This window comes from Pygocentrus nattereri, chromosome 13, assembly GCF_015220715.1.
Source record: "Pygocentrus nattereri isolate fPygNat1 chromosome 13, fPygNat1.pri, whole genome shotgun sequence".
Classification (NCBI taxonomy): Eukaryota; Metazoa; Chordata; class Actinopteri; order Characiformes; family Serrasalmidae; genus Pygocentrus; species Pygocentrus nattereri.
Window position 1 is genome coordinate 19,769,310 of NC_051223.1, and position 19,408 is coordinate 19,788,717.

Sequence of the window (19,408 nt, forward strand, 5' to 3'; positions counted from 1 at the left end):
CAACAGTTATTCTGATCTGTAAGGTTCACAGAGTCGCAGACGAACGCGGATGAAAGATGAAGGTGATTTAATAAAGTTAAATCCACAGTCGTCACAAAGGAGCAAAACATACACGAAGTCAAAGTCCAGGCAAAGTTCACAAAAACACCATTCCAATAACACTGGCAAAGCTACACGAGGGCGAGGCAGAAGTCAGAAGTAAGAAGTCAAACATGAATCACAAAGTCGAAAACCATATAAACAATCAAACAACAAACGCTCAGTATGTCTCCAAGAAAACAATTCGCCACAAAGGACTGACTTAGAGCCCAGGCTGAAGTACTCTATGCTAAGAGTCACATGATACACAAGACAGGTGAACAAAGTCAGGTGACTGTGATCTCTGATAGGAGTATTGTGTGTTGTCCTGTGAGTGCTCCATCACGTGATCTCCCAGAGTATTCTGGGAGATTAAGTCCATTTCCTCCATAGGAAGTTCTGAATGCGTGATATGATCATACTGATATCTCATCCATTATCTGTTAAACACAAAAATATTATTTTTATTAAAAACAAATAATATTATTTATGAGTAATATTATCATCCATTTTTAGTGTAGATTCACTACACGTGCATTTTTTCTTTCCTTGTATCACTAAAATGCTCAGTCTGATCTGCATGTTGCAATAAATATTACAATAATAGTAAATATGATGCTAAATAAGACAAAGAAAAGGCTATTAATAAGTGTTATGGCAAGTCAACAAACATTTCAAAGTAAAGAAATGTTGTAAAAGAATTCCTGGAACCTATTTCTCTGTGTCATTACTGACGATAACTAAACAAAACACAATCTGTTCGGCGAGAGTTTTACACTGTCATTGACAGCTATATAATAACTGACATCTGACAGTTGAACTTTTGTGTGAGAGTAATAAGGTGTATGTTAGTGACACTTGTCATGAAAACACATATAGATTTCCTGACTTTGTAACAGTTTTTATTTCAAAACACTGAAAGACATCTGCTCAGCATCTGCTTAAGCTGGAGGAAAAGGTTTATTATTACTTCCTGGTCACATATAGGGATGCGATTGAGTCCAGAGACACTATTTGTATGTGTTTCAGTAGCGGCACGAAAGCAAATTTTCTGTATTTTTAAATATTATTCCTATTAAAATGTTCAAACAATGGCAAAAACGATGTTTTATTTTTCTTTAGTATGCAATGTAGAACAGCAATTAAACCTATATTTTGAATAAATGTATCAATAATTATGTGAATAAAAAGTTGTGTTGCTAAGTATTAAATGTGTTGTATGTAAATATTTTTCCATTTTCCCCTTTTAAACTACATTTCCTGTCAGGATCCTTCACTATTTATGAACATTATCAGGTCACTGGATACCGTGTACATCACAAGAGGCCATGTCGTGTTGTATGGTTAAGTGCCTGGGATTAATTAGAAAGACACCTATAAAGCTGACATACGATTTTAAGTATTTGCCCTCTAGTTCCACCATATCCATAAAAATCTTGAACAAAGAGAAGCGGCACTTAATGATAAGATTCAGCTTTTTTGCACGCCCCAATTAAGACTTTACTACATGGCCCCTAAGCATTTGCCCTGGCGCTTTCCATCAGTCATTTATTTGTCTTTCCGTTTGCATTTTTGGCTCCTGTCTTTGTTTTGTCGGCACTAAGAATGTCAAGCCGTCTTGCTTTTTGGAGAACATCTCATTCGTAATTCAAGAAAGCCACATTCTTTCCAGTGTTACGGCTTCCTTGTGGTGCCTGTAGTTCAAATAAAAACAAATACACACATGGCACGCTAGCTGCCTGGCAGCCTGTCCAACCCTTCAAACTATGCTTTCATGATTGAGTGCTGTGAAGGAGTCATTCTAGGAAAGGGGACAGGGGCCTGTGTTTTTTGGACCAGAGGCTCATGTTATTTTAACAGTATGTAAATTCTGACTCTTCCTGATTTAAAAGCAATTGGCAATATCTTTCTCAAAAGTAAACATGCATTGTTTTTTACCTCCTGGTGGCAAAAAAAGTAGAAATAGTCAATGGTCACATAGCCAAGTTGAGCCATAATAACATTAAGGCTCATTTAAAGGCTGTAATGTGGACATGATGGACAATATCATACAATGTTATTATTAAATATGTCTCTGTAAAAGTCTTATTTTTTAACAGTATCTCTTAAGAAAAACGGCCCCTTTTCCCTTAACCCTTGAAAAATAAGAATGATAAGGGGCCATTAATACAGCAATAAAATAATAAATTACAACCCTAATCTTTATTCCAGATTCATTCCATTTTCAGATTCAAAGAAGTGAAAAACACAGGATTCCTGATTTATACTCTGTTTTAAGGAGTGATGACTCACAACTCCATTAAGAGAAAAGCAGCTCTTTTTGCACTTAGTATTATGAGAGTGCTTGGCCAGAATTCAGCCTTGACGGTATTTACCCGTATTCCCACTGAAGCATGCCTTTCCATACTCTTTTTCCACCATAACGTGTCTGTCTCAAAATGTTCAGCTTTAATTAGTGAAACTGAGAGTCAGCTGACCAAAGGACAATAAAAGCCAATGACAGACAAACTTTCTTAAGGTAGATGTAAAATTAACAACTGGTAAAAGAGACGAGTGCTTTGGAAAGCTGTCCAGTTTTTGAAAAACATGTTTTTAAAGAAACTGCATTAACCAAGAGACAAAATATTGTTGTGCAAGCTCAACAGCAGTTTCTCTTTTGCTGCGGAATCAAGCACTGTAGTGATTGTTTTCATCAGAATGAACCCAGGAGAGTCCAAACTCAGCTCAATTAGACACTCAACTGGCTGGAAACAAAGAAAATCAGGGAAATCAGCGAGAAGAATTATTAGGACACAAATAGCCTGAGAACGTCTTGAATGTCTCTTGGGCAAGAATGGTTTGATAAACATGCATGTCATTTCATTGGCCCCAATGCCGAGATGAATATGCAATAGCTGAAACTGGCACAGAGCTTGCAGCATATTATGGTGGTCATTTATTTTTTTAATTGATGTTAAGTACACCCATTTCAATGTCAGATTACTGACCTCATGTTTGAGAAAACAATTTTGTCAGGACTGCTACATTTAGCTGTAGTAAGTGAGCAGTACATTTGCAAAGTCATGACAGACTGCTGGAAGTGACTCTGTGTTTGAGTTGTGTGTTGAGTTTGGGCTGACCAGACAGCCAGCCTAGACTACATGGCCTGCCAAATCTCTATTAATCCTGCTTCAAAAACTCCATCTCTCCCTTCTCTGGGGGACAGCCTTCTATAGCTGGAGCTCTTTCTGTGAGTGTCCATTTCTGCACTGCTTGTGGCCATGGCCCATGACTTGCTAAATCCAGTGTTAACAGGTGCAGATAAATATGCTTGTAACTGTACTGCTAAATGCATAGCAGCGTGACAAATGAGTTTGTCACTCTCACCCGTGTTCATGGTATAGAATCCCAAGCTTTTCAAGCACCTGTATCCACTGCTTATGATCAAGCCTGACCATAACAAGTGGGGTGAGATGGTGGGAAAGCACTGTGAGGCCCAGCCACTAGGGGGCACCCTAGAGTCCAAACATTGCACTTACAAAACTGGAAAGAAAATGACATTTTGACTTTCCTCACTTTTTTCATTCTAACCTCAAATAAACATGCACATTTTGCATAAGTTAGATGTCATATTTGGTTTACAAAGTAAGCAACACATATGCTAAAGTCAAACTGGCACCGCCAGCCACAACAAGCTATGAGCTATTGCTATATAATGGAGATTATATTGCAGTTCTGTAACTTAAGTATAATGGCAGATTGTATTGTAGTCCAAATACATAATGAATAATAGTAATAACAAAATAAGAAGCCTGAGATATTAAGAGTGTAAAAGTCTGTCCTATGTCCTTTGGCGGTGGGGATTGAGTCAACAACTTGGACTTCAAACACACTCCAACTGCATGTTGAGCAACTCGTGACCTGAATCAAACTCACCTTTAACTCACTCAAAGCTTGATAAAAACTGCAGTACAGTGGTGCCCATTCCTGATCCTGGAGATCAACCACGCTGCACAGCTTAGTTTCACCTCTAATCAAACACACCTGATCAAATGAATGAAGGCTTTAAGGAGCATCTGAATATGAAAGCCAGGTGTGTTAAAGATAAACTCTCCAGGGTGGTAGGTCTCCAGGATCAGGATTGAGCAGCCCTGCTCCAGACTAAAGAATATAACTTCAACCACAGAAAAACACACAAACCAGACAGATTAGGACCACCAACTTTAGTGGTAAATGAAGACGTTTGTTTTACATGATTACATTCATTGCCTGTCAGTTTTGCTGTGGTTTGCTATGGACAACTGCCACGCTGTTCTTCTGCAGCTCGCAGCAGCACTAAGCTCTGATACAGCTTTCCTTACCAAAAAGTTCTTCAGTCTGATGAGCAGTAATGCAGAATTTAAAAGAACTAAAAGACTTGTGAACATTTCTGATGTCCATCAAACGACATGCAATATGTCACTGACATAAAAACCATCAGCTCCTCTGAATATTCAAAGAAAATATTATTTATTTGAAAACTTCGTTCCTCACTCATTAGCGAGATAATGAGTGTTTTGAAAGTTTGGAAAGCAGTTTAATTGCAGCCCCCAGACACAACACAAAAAGCGCATCCAAATCATGAAAAAGCATGGTGGTCCACCTCATTGCACGTGTATGTGTATGAAAGGGGGTGTACATATGAGTGTGTGTGTGTGTGTGTGTGTGTGTGTGTGTGTGTGTGTGTGTGTGTGTGTGTGTGTGTGTGTGTGTACGTGTTGTAAATCTGAACAGCTGTGCAGCTGGAGCTAATTGAAGGAATGAGTCACTGAGGGAAGGGAACAGGGATCAGACATTAGAGCCTCCAGGTCCTCTGATTTGAAGCTTGATGCACCCAAAGGGCCATTAATCAGGAGAAGACAGAGGAGTGTTCTCTTTCACCACTTTCAAACTGCAATTCACAATGCATATGGTTTGGACAATGTTGACACTCGCTTTCTTCCCACACACACACACACACGCACACACACACACACACACACACACACACACACACACACACACACACACACAAACACAACAAAAAACAAAACAAAAAAAGTGAGAAAAACACAAGGTAGAGGGAGGAATAAAAGAAAAAGGTTCTCTCTGATCTTGGCAGCAAAACTTCAATGGAAGGTTTATTTAAACATCAGAGGCAACAGTTACCCCTGTGTGCACATCTGTCCTTTCCCTTTTCTCTCTTTTCATCAACTCCACCTTTGTCATCAGAAATGCTGACCTGGCCATGACCAAGCTGAAATAGCTCCCTAGACTGTCCCCAGAGACAGCCAATCAAGAGCTAAGCACCTCTCATGATCTGGCAGCTTTCTCGGGTCCATTTTCTTCATTTTCTTCAGCTGGTAGGAGGACAGAGCTGCTTGTTTGCTTTATCCAGTCACTTGCTCTTGATTCTTTAGACAGCAGGAGACAATGTTGACTAAGCCAGACCATCAACAAAGAACATTGTTCTGTGCTACTTAGTCTTAACCATTAGAAGTCCACAGTTACTACTTTAGTTAGCTATTCTAATGTTTTGCTATTATTGTACAGTGATTTCCACAGTGGACTTACATTCGATTTACTGTCTTGTGCAAAAGTTTTGGCACCCAATGGTATTGATGCTTTCGTTTAGCGGCACGGTGGCGTGGTGGGTAGCGCTGTCGCCTCACAGCAAGGAGGGCCTGGGTTCGATTTCCCCGGCCGGGTGACCGGGGTCCTCTCTGTGTGGAGTTTGCATGTTCTCCCCGTGTCTGCGTGGGTTTCCTTCAGGTTCTCTGGTTTCCTCCCACAGTCCAAAAGACATGCAGTCAGGCCAATTGTGTAAAATGATCAAATTGTAAGTCGCTCTGGATAAGAGCGTCAGCCAAATGCCGTTAATGTAATGTAATGTTTATTTTCCCTTAGAAAATCAACAAAACATGTAGCTTGATTAGGGGTCTTGAAACTTTTGCATGCAAGTGCATGCAGGTCTGTGCAAATCAAAAACCACTTTTCTGTTCTGTCCAAACCTCTGTCAGAATAGTAAAATATATTTATTTCTTTTTGCAAAACAAAAAGCTTTTTAAAAGGTTTAGAAAGTAACTCTTCTGTTATCCACAAGCAAAAATGTGGTGTCAAATTAGGAAAATTAGAATTTGCCCAACAGAACCTTTTTTTTCAGTGAAATACAAGCAAGAAATGCTTCGTATTAAATTACACTGTGCTTTTCTGACCGCATGCAATAAGTAACCCTACTAAAGATATAATCTTCTGCAGCAGAGTATCTTATTTATTCGGGTGGATAAAAAGAAACAGGTGCGCTTTTAGGAGACATTGTCCTACACTGTCCTTCACTGCAACGATCATGTGTCATGGGTCAATGCTGATGGATAGAGATGGATTTGTTCACAGGCCTTTGTAAACAACTTTTTGTCCAGTGTAAGCATCATCAACTTATTGATCTAGTCTTAGAAACCAACAGCTACTAAAAGCAAAAAGCTATGTTCTGAAAGCTTTGAACTTTTTTGGTCATTTTTATAGTTCACAGTAAGTCTTGGGTATGTATTTATGGAAAAGGCTTGGCTCCTAGTGTTTGTTAGTAACAGTAGCCTTGTAGCTCCAACATTAATCTAAAGAAGCAAAATTAGTCTTGGATGACTACATTTGAGGTACATGGAAAATCATGCATTCTTTTAATCCAAGTGATTTTGGATTAAATGGTGCAAACATCAAAATCTCACCAGGTTTCATTCTGAAAACGGCAATATTAGACTATTGAATTGCATTGTTTAAAAGGGTAATCAACCTTTATTGCTGGTAACCACAGAGGAACTGAAGCTAAAAATCACATGTGCATTAACATGAGCCAGGATATACAGCAGGGGCACATGATGTAGCAGTTTCCCAGCTCAAAGCCACTACATGCATGAGGGGAGAAGCATCCTGCAGCGTACAGATAAGAAAGAAGTGCACAGGTAGAAAGTGAGTAGGACGTGCTGAAGCAAGCATGACTGCAGGGTGGGGAGAAAGCTTGTCAGTGCATAATGAACCCAAACAAGAGCTCTCAAGTGAGCTTTATATAGAGCAGAAAGTAGTTACACTGTGCATAATGCATTATCATAATCAACACACTAATGACTAGATTCACCTCAATATATCACCTTCTTCATTAACCTTAGAATGAACGTGCTTCCAGGCATTCAGATGGAGAAGCACGGGCAGCGCTCCAGGGGTGTGCTGGCCAAGGGTGCCGTGGAATGGCTGGAGCATGTGGAGAGGAACAGAACAGGGCAAACAGCCACATCCTACTGAGCTTGAAAGTCAAAGAGTGTTCCCCTTCCTCTCTGCTCTTCTCTAAATTCACTGTTATGCAGTACCAGGGTAATAACTAGTAACATCATGCACTGCTCAATTGTGTATACTCAAGTATTTTATATAAGTTTTTTTTCAAATTTCCAAACTATTTTCAAATGCTTTTCAAATTCTTTTCAAATCCTTATCTCAAGTGGATTTCACAAGCTACGTAAGACATTTCTTCAAGTTTTTTTAGTGTTTGTTTCTGTATATAGTATGTACACTGTCTTGATCAGTTTTATTCCAACAGTGACGTTAGACCACCTACTCAGTGTACTACTACTGTTATGACTAACAGATTAAATAGGGCTGTTTTTTCAAGTTGGCTTTGCAGCTGAAACTTAGGTCCATGTACAGTCTGGTCCATAAATATTTAAGACATGGACAAAGGTATAATCATTTTAGCTGTCTACCACATGATATTTAAGTTGAAATTGAAAAAAAAATGATAATAATAACATGAGCTCAATGTGCAGGCCTTCAACTTTAATTTGAAGTTGAACATAGTACAGTGTCATTTCCAAAGAAGTTGGGACACCCGTGTAAAATGTAAATAAAAACAGAATGCAGTGGTGTGCAAATCATTTCATTTAAATTTCAAATGATCATTTAAGAAGACCATATGTCAAATGTTAAAACTGAGAATTTGTATTGCCTTTTGAAAAATATATGCCCATTTGGAGTTTGATGCCAGCAACATGTTTAAAAAAATGTTGGAACAGGGTCATGTTTACCACTGTGCTGCATTCTCTCTTCTTTTACTAACACTGTCTAAGCATTTGGAAACTGCTGGAGTTCTAAAAGTGAAATATTTGCTTATTCTTGCTGAAAATAGGATTACAGCCGCTCAACAGTTCAACTTCTCCTTTGACATATATTCTGTTTCATAATGTACCAAAGGTTTTCAGTATGTGAAAGATCTGGACTGCAGACAGGCCAGTTTAGCACCCAGACTATTTTACTGTGGAGCCATGCTGTTGCATCAGTGCTGAATGTGGTTTGACATTGTCTTGCTGAAGTAAGCAAGGCCTTACCTAAAAAAAAGACGGCGGCTGGATGGCAGCATATGTGTCTCCAAAAATCTGTACATATATATATATATATATATATATATATATATATATATATTTCAGCATTAACGGTGCCTTCATGAGTCTGATAACAAGCCAGATTTTAATTTGTTGGAATCATAGGACACTTTTTCACTTTTCCTCAGTCCATCTTAAATGAGCTTGGGAAAGCAACAGTGTTTCTGTATCCTGTTTATGTGGTTTCTTCTTTGCATGGTGGAGTTTTAACTTGCATTTGGGGATGCAGCGGCATACTGTGTGTACAGCCAGTGGTTTTTGGAAGTGTTCTTGAGCTCATGCAGTGATTTCCAGTACAGAATTGTCCAGCCAGTATTGGTTTTCAGCCTTGTCTCTTGCATACAGAAATTTCTCTGGATTCATTGAATCTATTAATAATATTATGAACTATCCATCCATCCATCCATCTTCTAAGCCGCTTCTCCGTCAGGGTCATGGGGGGGGGGGGGGGGGGGTGCTGGAGCCTATCCCAGCAGTCTTCGGGCGGAAGGCAGGATGCCACCACTATATGCACCATATGAACTATAGGCAATTAAATGCCCAAATTCTTTGAAATTTTACTATAAGAAACGTAATTCTTAAATGGTTGCACTATTGGCCTGTGCACTCTTTCACAGAATGATGAATCCCTCCCCATCCTTACTTCTGAAACACTCAGCCTCTCTGGGATGATCTATTTATATCTAATCATGTTACTGACTTGTTACCAGTTAACTTAATTAGTTGTGAAATGTTCCACCAGGTGTGATTTTTTTTAAGCATTACACAACCAGTCCTTTGTTGCCCCTGTCCTAATTTTTCTGAAACACATTGCTGGCATCAATTTGAAATAGACGTATATATTTTTCAAAAAACATAAAATCTCTTAGTTTCAACTTTGATATGTTGCTTATTCTCAATTAGATATAGAGTTTAAATGATTTGCATATCATTGCATTTTGTTTTTTATTTACATTTTGTACAGCATCTCAAATTTTTTGGATAAGAAATTAGAAATTATAACCATTTTCATATATAGCCCATATAACCCGCTGTTTCATGTTTTAACTGCGTATGTATTATTCCCTTATTATTTCACTTACAAAGAAGCAGAAAGTAAGTCTAGAGTTGATTTCAAGTGTGGTATTTGGAATGTGTTGCTGTTAACTCAATATAAAGTCCAAAGAGCTAATGCCACAATCATCAGTCCAAAAAATCAAAACAAACCCATCACAGAGATAGAAAAAACATTAGGTGTGGCCAAACTACCTGGTACTTTCTCAAAAAGAAATAGCAGTCTAGTGAGCTCAATAACAACCAAAGGCCTGGAAAAATATGAAAAACAGCTGCGGTGGATAACAAAAGAATTATTTTCCTAGTGAAGAAAAACTCACAATAGTTGGCCAGATCAAGATCACCCTACATGTAAATATATGTGAAACAATGTAAACCATCAAAAGAAGACTTCACCAGAATAAATATGAAAGGTTTACCACAAGATGTAAACTACTGGTAAGTCTCAAAGACACAAAGACCAGATCAGTGTTTGCCAAAAACATCTAAAAAAGCCTGTACAGTTCTGCAACAACATCTCGTAGATGAGACAAAAGATCAACTTATACCAGAAAGAATGGGAAGAGAAGAGCATGGAGAAGGGAAGGAATTGTTTATGATCCCAAGCATACCACCTCATCTGTTAAGCATGGCGGAGGTAGTTTTAAGTATGTTTTGTAATACATTCTACGCCATTTATCCAACAAATGGTTGTTCTACACCATTTATCCAAATTGGATAATACTCTCAAATGAACACCAAAAAGTCTGCACTTTGAGCCCACATTCATTCATGGGCTACAAAAGACAGCATTAACTTGATCAATGTCTGAATATTTATGGACTTAACTGTATAGACAGTTTTCTATGATATGTACCTATTAACATTAAGCTACTAATTCCTATTTTTGTATTCACTTTTATTATGTTGCATTGACCAAATGGACTGTACTTCTTTGTGATAAGCCACACCTCTGACTTTTGAGGCTAAGCTTATTATTTTAGACCAAGAGTCCATTAAAATAAAAGAATAGAGACTTCACTGCCTATGCTGATAGATGTTATATGTACTGTAGTTTTGTACTCAGTACATCAGTTCTGTTTGGACACGCTACCTTTTCACCCTCTACTAAGCTGTTTTATTAAAAGACATTTTTTCTTTTGCTTTAACCATTATTTCAAAACATTAACTATATATATATATATATATATATATATATATATATATATATACTCTACCCATTTCAGTACTCTATGCTGTACTATATTAATATACAGTCTGATTAAAAAAAGAACAAATCTGGTCAAATTTAATGCTTTATTGATTTTCTAAAAGAAAACAAGCACACATCCTCTACATTGAACGAACTGAAATATTATTTATATGAAATATTTCAACATAAAATGATCTCCCTTTTTTGTCAATTAAAACGTTTTATGTAATGTGAAAATCCTAACTACTCTCGTATGCAGATTTTGTGATGAACTGACAATATGAATTGAACAAAATTACATTGTAATTGTATATTGTCACAATTTGGTCGTCCACGTGCCCCATTGTTTTGATCTTTCACATGCTTTTGTTGTTTTCCGTCTAGTCCTGCCCCTTGTTTTGTGACTCCACCCCTGTTTTGTTCCACCTGTTTTCTACCTGTCCCTCATCATCCTTGTGATTCTTTAAGCCCTGTGTTTGCCCTTAGTTTTCACTGGCCTTTGTTTGGATGTTTGATGTATGTGCTGTTGCTTTTGTTTGGTGTTCATTCCTCCAGCCCCTGTTATAGTTTTCCTGTGTTTTTCATCATGTCTGCATATCATTCTATCCATGTTGGCCATCTGAACCTGGACTGTTATGACCACAACCCTGCATTTGCCCTTAATGAAAGTCGCTTATCTCCGCATATGTGTCCGCCTCCTTGCTCCCCAACGCTACATATATAATCTTTTCACATTAACTTCCATTAAACATTAAGAAAACATTTCACCGTGATAACAACAATATGCTTATGGTAAAAAATATATAAGGCATAAATAGAGATATAAAGAGCCAAGGTGATGTATTTCAAGCTATAAGACAAAACAACCCAGCAATGCCATTACATGATAATCATGAATGGAACTCTGTTTTAATACCATGCCTCACTGATCAAGCTATTTCTTGCCATGCTGCATAGATAGTGTTACGCTAATACTGAATAGAATGAGAAAGGAGAGAAAGCATTATTCCAAATCAGTGTTAAAGGACAAACATTACAGCAGCATTTTGCAACAGACACTAAATGTCAGGCACACACTGACCACTGCGAGAGAGTCCTCTGCGATTGCTTCAAGTGAATGATGGATTTGATGGTTTGCTGTATAAATGAGTGGACTGTTATCAGCTTAACCCCTTAAATGGCCAAAGTTTTACTACACACTTCTATAACCTAAGAATAGCTTGACCACTTTGCACTGAAGTCCCTGTAGGTACTTAATAATAACCCTTAGAATGTAATAAGACTGAGATTTCAAGGGGTTAAACTGATCAATTAAGCAATACATTCTTTTCTAGCACAACTAGCACAAACTGATCTAATCTGGACATAACTTTTGAACCTGGAATTCCTGACCTACTACACAAACAGTATGATTTTTCATACTGACGTGCATTCTTGTTCTTGAAGGGTTCTTTGATAAAGAAAATGGTTTTATAAAAAACATGAACAATCAAAGAACTATTTATATGTTTAAAGGGTTCTTTGCATCATGAAAGTGCTCTTCAGATTAATGGAAAATGTTCTGTAAATAGTTCTATATAAAACCTTTTTGAAAAGGGTTCTATATAGCACCCAAAACGGTTCTTCTATTATTACGATGTCAAGCTTGTAACAATAGAAGAATAATTTTGGGTGCTTTTTTTAAATATAAAACTATACAGCACTTTCTGGATTAATTTGAAGAATGCTTCTCTGATGTAAAGAACCCTTTATTCATGCAAAGAGGTCTTCTTACCAGTAATGACAATGAATATGTTTGGGCTTTGTTTCCACAGGTTGCAGGTAAACTTAAAACCCAAATGGACATTCTGGCCATTTTTAGAGGGACAAGCAAAATATTTTATTAAAAAAAAAAAAAAAAAAACAGGACACTGTGATGTGTATGGACAGATGAAATCCTGCAGAATGCAACATACTAATTTTAACATACTTTTATCAGCTTTTGCTTATCTCACATCTAACTAACTAACATTTCTAAACAGCTGAGCCATCTGTGCAACTTTTCTAGCCAACGAGTGTTAGTAAAACATTTTTAAAAGAGTGCTCCACATAGAAACAAAGATTAGCTAGTTAAAGTTGGATTGCATGCTATTTCAATTTGACCCCAGGCAGAGAGCTATTTATAGTGTAAATAATCCAATCACTAATCTGTAAACAGCAAGACTGTATGCACCAAGGACTGCTGTGTGAATGTCACCTAGCTGAGCTCATTCGTGGCTGCTAAACCATTTAGCTTACAATGTGCACATCCACTCAGTTCTTTCTCTGTCTCACTTGTATATCATGTATACACACAGTATAAATAGTTGAATCTTCTAATTTGAGCTATATATGTAATTATTATACAGTGCTGTCCAAAAGTCAGGGACAGAAAAAAGCAGAAAATGAAACAAAAGCCTAATATTAAATCTATCTATATTTAATTTGTCCACTCTTTACTTTTGTGCACTCTGCTGCCACTTTAACTCCCATCCTAACATACAAATTAGAGTTATGCAGAGGAACAGCACTTAAAGCTTTCATTTTTGAGAGAGGGGAGAAAATCGAGATTTTTTTCTCTTCTGAAAAAATCCACTGGTGTTTATGTTTATCCTTCCACTGTGAGAAGGCAACTGTTTTTAGATTCACTTTCTTGGACATGAAAGGATGTGTAGCTGTCAAGAAGCCTGAGAAAAGGAAATAAAAAAATGATAAAAAAGAAGAAAAAATGGCCCTTGAATCATAAATGTATTGGGACACCTGCACATTACATCCGCAGGAGCTTTTATAACATCCCATTCTAAATCTATAGCCATTAATGGGGAGTTAGTCCCCTCTTTGCAGCTATAACAGGGTCCACACTTCTGGAAAGTTTTCTACAAGATCGTGGAATGTGTGGGACTTTTTGCCCATTCATCCAGAAGAGCATTTGTGAGGTCAGACAATGATGTTGGACGAGAGGGCCTGACTCATAATTTCTGGTGTAGTTCATCCCAAAGGTATTGGGCTTGAGGTCAGGGACTGTGAAGGCCAGTCAAGCCCCCACCCCACCCCTCGCCTGGCATTATGCATTTTGATCTTAGGCTTGTGTGTAGCTGCTCAGCCATAGAAACCCATTCCATGAAGCTCCTGATGCACGGTTCTTTTGCTGATGTTATTTCCATAGGTAGTTTGGAACTTGTTAGTGAGTGATTCAACAGAGGATAGACACTGTGCGCTACAGCATTTGCCAGCCCTTCTCCGAGTTTGCGTGGTCTACCGCTTCCTAGCTAAGCTGCTCCTAGGTGCTTTCATTTCACAAAAATAGCACTTACAGGTGACAGGGGCAGATCTAGCAAGAGAGAAATTTTACAAACTATGCCAGTGCCACATTTAAAGTCACTGAGCTCATCAGTATGATCTATTCTAATGCCAGTATTTCTGTATTGAGATTGCAAGGCTATGTGTTTAATTTTATCCACCTAGCAGTTAGCAATTAATATGGCTGAAACACCCGAATTCAATAATTAAGAGGTGTGTCCCAGTACTTTTGTCTATATAGCGTACACCAATATTCATTGCATATGAACTTTCATTTAATATATATCAACATTCATTCCGTATGTATGAACTGTCATTCAATATATATATATATATATATATATCAATGTGTATTCAATATAATATCTGAACTTTGTTATTTGTTGAATGATTATTGATATATATTGAATAAAAGTTTACATGACGCTGTTGTTGGAACAAAACCTTGTATCTCCAAAATGGTACCTTTTACACGAGAATAAAAACACTTTCTTTACTTTTAATCTAAGTCAATGGAACCAAATGTTTTCCATGTCATTTTGGGTCATTTTTTATAGTCCATTCATCATGAAACTTACACACAATATAAAAAGCACCATTCATTTTCAAATTGTGCCAAAAACTGAAAAACAACAAAAAAATGCAGTATATGAGGTTTTTTTCCGACAGCAGCGATAAATTGAATGAACATTAATGTATATTGAATAAACATTAACAAACACCAGGTGGAGTTAAATGGAGGTGTTTATGATAAAGTGATCAGTATGTTTACACAGTGATAAATTGGATAGAAAGCATTGATCATTGTATGCAGATCATTTTTGTGAATGAAAGTATTCATCTTTGTTCATCTTTACAATGTTCCATCCACATATGTCAATGATCGTTTATCATATATGTCAAAGATAATTTTATGTACAACAGTATTTATTTTATATATAACAACATTCCTGTTTATTACATATACATATTAAAATGCCAGTGAGCTTAATATGAAATGTTGAAATTAGTGAATTAAATACTTTTATGCAGAGATTTTAATACAGGAAAAAGTAATGTATTCAGAATACATTTGGACTACATATTGATGAGGCACATAGGAAAAAACTCTGCTGTTGTACTTTTTTTTATTATTAGTTCTTTTTTTTAACTTTTTTTAAAATTTAGTTCAGACTGTTCCTCGCTTTGATTCTTTTGTTAATATGTTTCTTGAAAAATCCACTTTTAAAATAAAGTTCTCAACACTATTTCGGCTTTCATCACCTGCTTCAGTCCACTGCTGCTCCCATAATCCCCTGTTACCTCATGGACTACTAGGCTATTACTTCAACATCATCAAAATTCTACACACCTACACAGCATACTAAACATCATCATAGTGGTTTAAAAACACAATATTAATATTTATTAAATCATCATACAATGACCATTGTTTAATTATTCTTTAATATTAGCAAATTTAGATGACATGCATGAAGGACATACACTCTAAACCTTAGAGTCATTAGAGTTGTGCCTCAAGGGGAGGTTATTCAAATTATCAATGCAAATTTGTGTAATTCTGTTTCTAAAGTAGGTAATCATTAATATATTTGATTTTTTGTGAGTAATCATAGAAAATATGCTGCCCATTATATATTGATAATGTAATATTTGGAAGAAGCACAAGGATTTTGACCTCTTGTCATTTATATTGGAAAGGGAATACAGGCTCCTCAGTATACTCTTGGGATTGCTGTTTCAAGTTTATCTTGTAAATCCAAAATATCAATATAAATTTTACACTTACTCTAAAACACCTCAGAAGATGAAATCCTAGTCTTTTTGTTCTTACAGTGTTTGATTGTGAGCAATTCCTGACTCAGAACTGGACTGATAAATTTACAACTTAAAATGGAAGATTGAAAGAGTTCATTTACACACACACACACACACACACACATATATATACATATATATATATATATATATATATATATATTAGAGCTGTCAAACGATTAAAAAATTTAATCGCGATTAATCTCAGAATTTTATATAGTTAATCGTGATTAATCACTTTTTTTATCTGTGTAAATGTTATAGAAAATAAGGATTTTTAAGTGAAATGTTACAATTAAAAAGGTGAACACATTTTATGCTAAATGTACTTATGTTAAAAACTGCTGGGACAAGAGAAAACCGTAAGGGAGTTTCCTTCACTCACATACTAGGCAGTAATTCTGAACCTACAACACACAACATTGGATTTGTAATAGATTAGGGAGCTGTAGTCTCAAATATAATAATCCGACTAATAGCTCAATTGGAATAGAATGCGTCCATGTAAACACCTCAATCGGAATAGTCTAGTCCAATTGAGGCCATTCGGAATACAGTTTCTATCTGATTGAAAGAGATGGGTAATCCTCTAAATAACCCGTTATTTATAAACAGAAGAATAATATCCGTGTAAACGCCTGAATCTGATTACACTCCAATGAGAACGGTCTGCGCATGCGCGGCGTATCATAGCGAAAGGTTTATACCGTTCAACATGGCAGAGCAGAAACTAGTCTGCAGAGACGAATTTTATACTCTGAGCTTTAAAGACGGCGGTGGGATGGACGTCCAGTTTATGTGTCTCAGAGCCCGACATGTTTCTTCAGCTCATCCCTGTGGAATTATAAGGTTCTATTTGCGTTCTGTTTAGTTTTGAGATGTTGAGCTTCCAGATTTTACATTCCAAATAGCAAAACTGATATGTGGAACTTGTCTCTTTTATATGTAAAAATGACAGACACCCTAAATATCTTCTAAATGTGCAATATCAAAATCCCATCAGATTGTAAATGAGTTTTTGAACAGGTCAAATGGAGATAGAACCTTCTAATCCTAAGAACTCACTTTCTGCTTGGAATTATAAGGTTCTATCTGGCAAAACAGGAAAGAAACAATGATTTTCAAAGAACACAAACCATCCATCCATCCATCCATCCACAATCTTCGGCTTCTCCTTGGTTCGGGTCACGGGGGCAGCATCCTAAGCAATGAGGCCCAGACCTCCCTTTCCCCAGCCACTTCCACTAGCTCTCCAAGGGGGATTCCGAGGCGCTCGCAGGCCAGCTGGGCGATATAGTCACGCCAGCGTGTCCTGGGTCTTCCTCAGGGTCTCCTCCCAGGTGGACTTGCCTGTGACACGTCCCGAGGGAGGCGTCCAGGAGGCATCCTAACCAGATGCCTGAACCACCTCAGCTGGCTCCTCTCGACATGAAGAAGCAGCGGCTCTACTCTGAGTCCCTCCCGGATGACCGAACTTCTCATCCCTAAGGGAGAGTCCAGACACCCTGCGGAGGAAACTCATTTTGGCCGCTTGTATTCACGATCTTATTCTTTTGGTCATTACCCAAAGCTCATGACCATAGGTGAGGGTGGGAACGTAGATCGACCAGTAAATAGAGCACCTTGACCGGTAAAGAGCCCGCATCACTGCTGACCCAGCACCAATCCGCCTGTCAGTCTCCCGCTCCCTCGTGAACAAGACCCCGAGATACTTGAACTCCTCCACTTGAGGCAAGAGCCTATCCCCAACCCAGAGATGGCTCTCCACCCTTTTCTGCCCGAGAACCATGGTCTCGGATTTAGAAGTACTGATTCTCATCCCTGCCGTTTCACACTCAGCTGCAAACCGATCCAGCGAAAGCTGAAGTTCGCGGCCTGATGTCCCCAGTAGGACCACATCATCTGCAAACAGCAGTGATGTGACCCTGAGGTCACCAACCCGGACACCCTCCATCCCCTGACTGCTCCTAAAAATTCTATCCATAAAAATTATGAATAGAATTGGTGACAAAGGGCAGCCCTGACGGAGTCCAACTCTCACTGGGAACGAGTCTGACTTACTGCCGGCTATGCGAACCAAACTCCAGCTTTGTTTGTACAGGGCCTGAATGGCCCTGTACAGTCGAATGCCTTCGAAGCACATGTGGACTGGTTGGGCAAATTCCCATGAACCCTCCAGAATAAGAACACAAACCTTTTACTCATAATGTGTTTTAAAACCTAGTGTTATAAGTAATATCTATGTGTATCAGAAAGTGAAATGTAATGCTTTTTCTGACATGTATTTCTTGTTTTATGACAAATTGCCTTTTTGTTATTGAAAAAAGCAAGCAAATCTGGCAGGACAGTCTAAAGACAGTATGAGCTTTTGTTTCATATCAGACATGTTGACTGTAATGTACCAAAAAGTCTTATTTTGGGAAAAAAAGATAAGATGGATGAACTAATTAAATTCATGTTAATGTTATAATTAAGACCTCATCAATTTAAACATATGGATTTAATGATATGCTCATATCTGCTTAATATTTATAACATTTTAGGAAGTAAGACTGAAGAACTGCAAAACGTGTTTCAACAAGATGTTTTCACGTTTCATAAACTTTTCCTGCAGTAGCGGAGCAACATGACAAAGAAGCAGATTAGTGTGTATTCTCCTGTGTGTATTCGAAGTTCTGATTGGCTCACAGATAGAACCTTAGAGAACTAAGCTAGAGTTTGACTTTGGAGATTTTGTGTTTTCTAGATAAAGACTCCAAAACTGTATACAACTTAAAACACCTCACATAATGTTTAGAAGGATAAGAATATGTGAATAACTCAATTTTGACAAAAAAAAAAGGGTTAGAACCCTATAATTCCAAGGGGACAAGCTACAACCTTATCCAAGCTGAAAGATAGAAAAGGAGGCTAGAGAGTGTTCATATAGCATATACAGCAGACACTAAAGCATATTATGCTTCAGCTTTACTTTCAAGCTGCATTTCAGGGGTTGAGAGGACCTGACATCTTTGCATAATAATAGAGGGTATGTTGCACTGTTGACTTAAAACTCAAAAACACAGTGTTTTAGACAGCTCCATCGCATGATTTCCATTTGATAACTGCAGTTGATGTAGCATAAGCTTCCTTTCTATTAGCAACTCTAGCATATCTTGATAACCTGCTTTTACCTCTAAAAACGTGGTGATGCTGTCTTCCCTGTATTTACTGTTCTTTGTTCATGTATTCCTGGCATTTTTTGAAAGCCGGGTTTGTGGTTTTGGCAGCGTCCTCGTTTGAATTAAAAATGTTCTTTTTATAGATCGTGACTAGGCAAAACTACTGAACATTCACACTGGAGTGAGAAAGAACACAGGATGCATTGTTGTTAGCACAGTGTCGAAAGTTTGTCTTATTATTGCATTGTTATTTCATGAATGAAGCTATCAGGAATTTCATTAAGCCTAAAAATCACAGGCAAATAATTGCAATCATCTTAATCCTAACTAATATCATCTTATCATTTTCATCTTTGTTGCCTTTTCCC

General features: G+C 37.5%; 1 protein-coding gene across 1 annotated transcript in view; it reads left to right on the forward strand.

Annotated features, from left to right (window-relative positions):
• LOC108426449 (urotensin-2 receptor) overlaps positions 1-19,408 on the forward strand; it is a 54,781-nt gene that overhangs the window by 32,784 nt on the left and 2,589 nt on the right. The gene's annotated exons all lie outside the window — the stretch shown is intronic.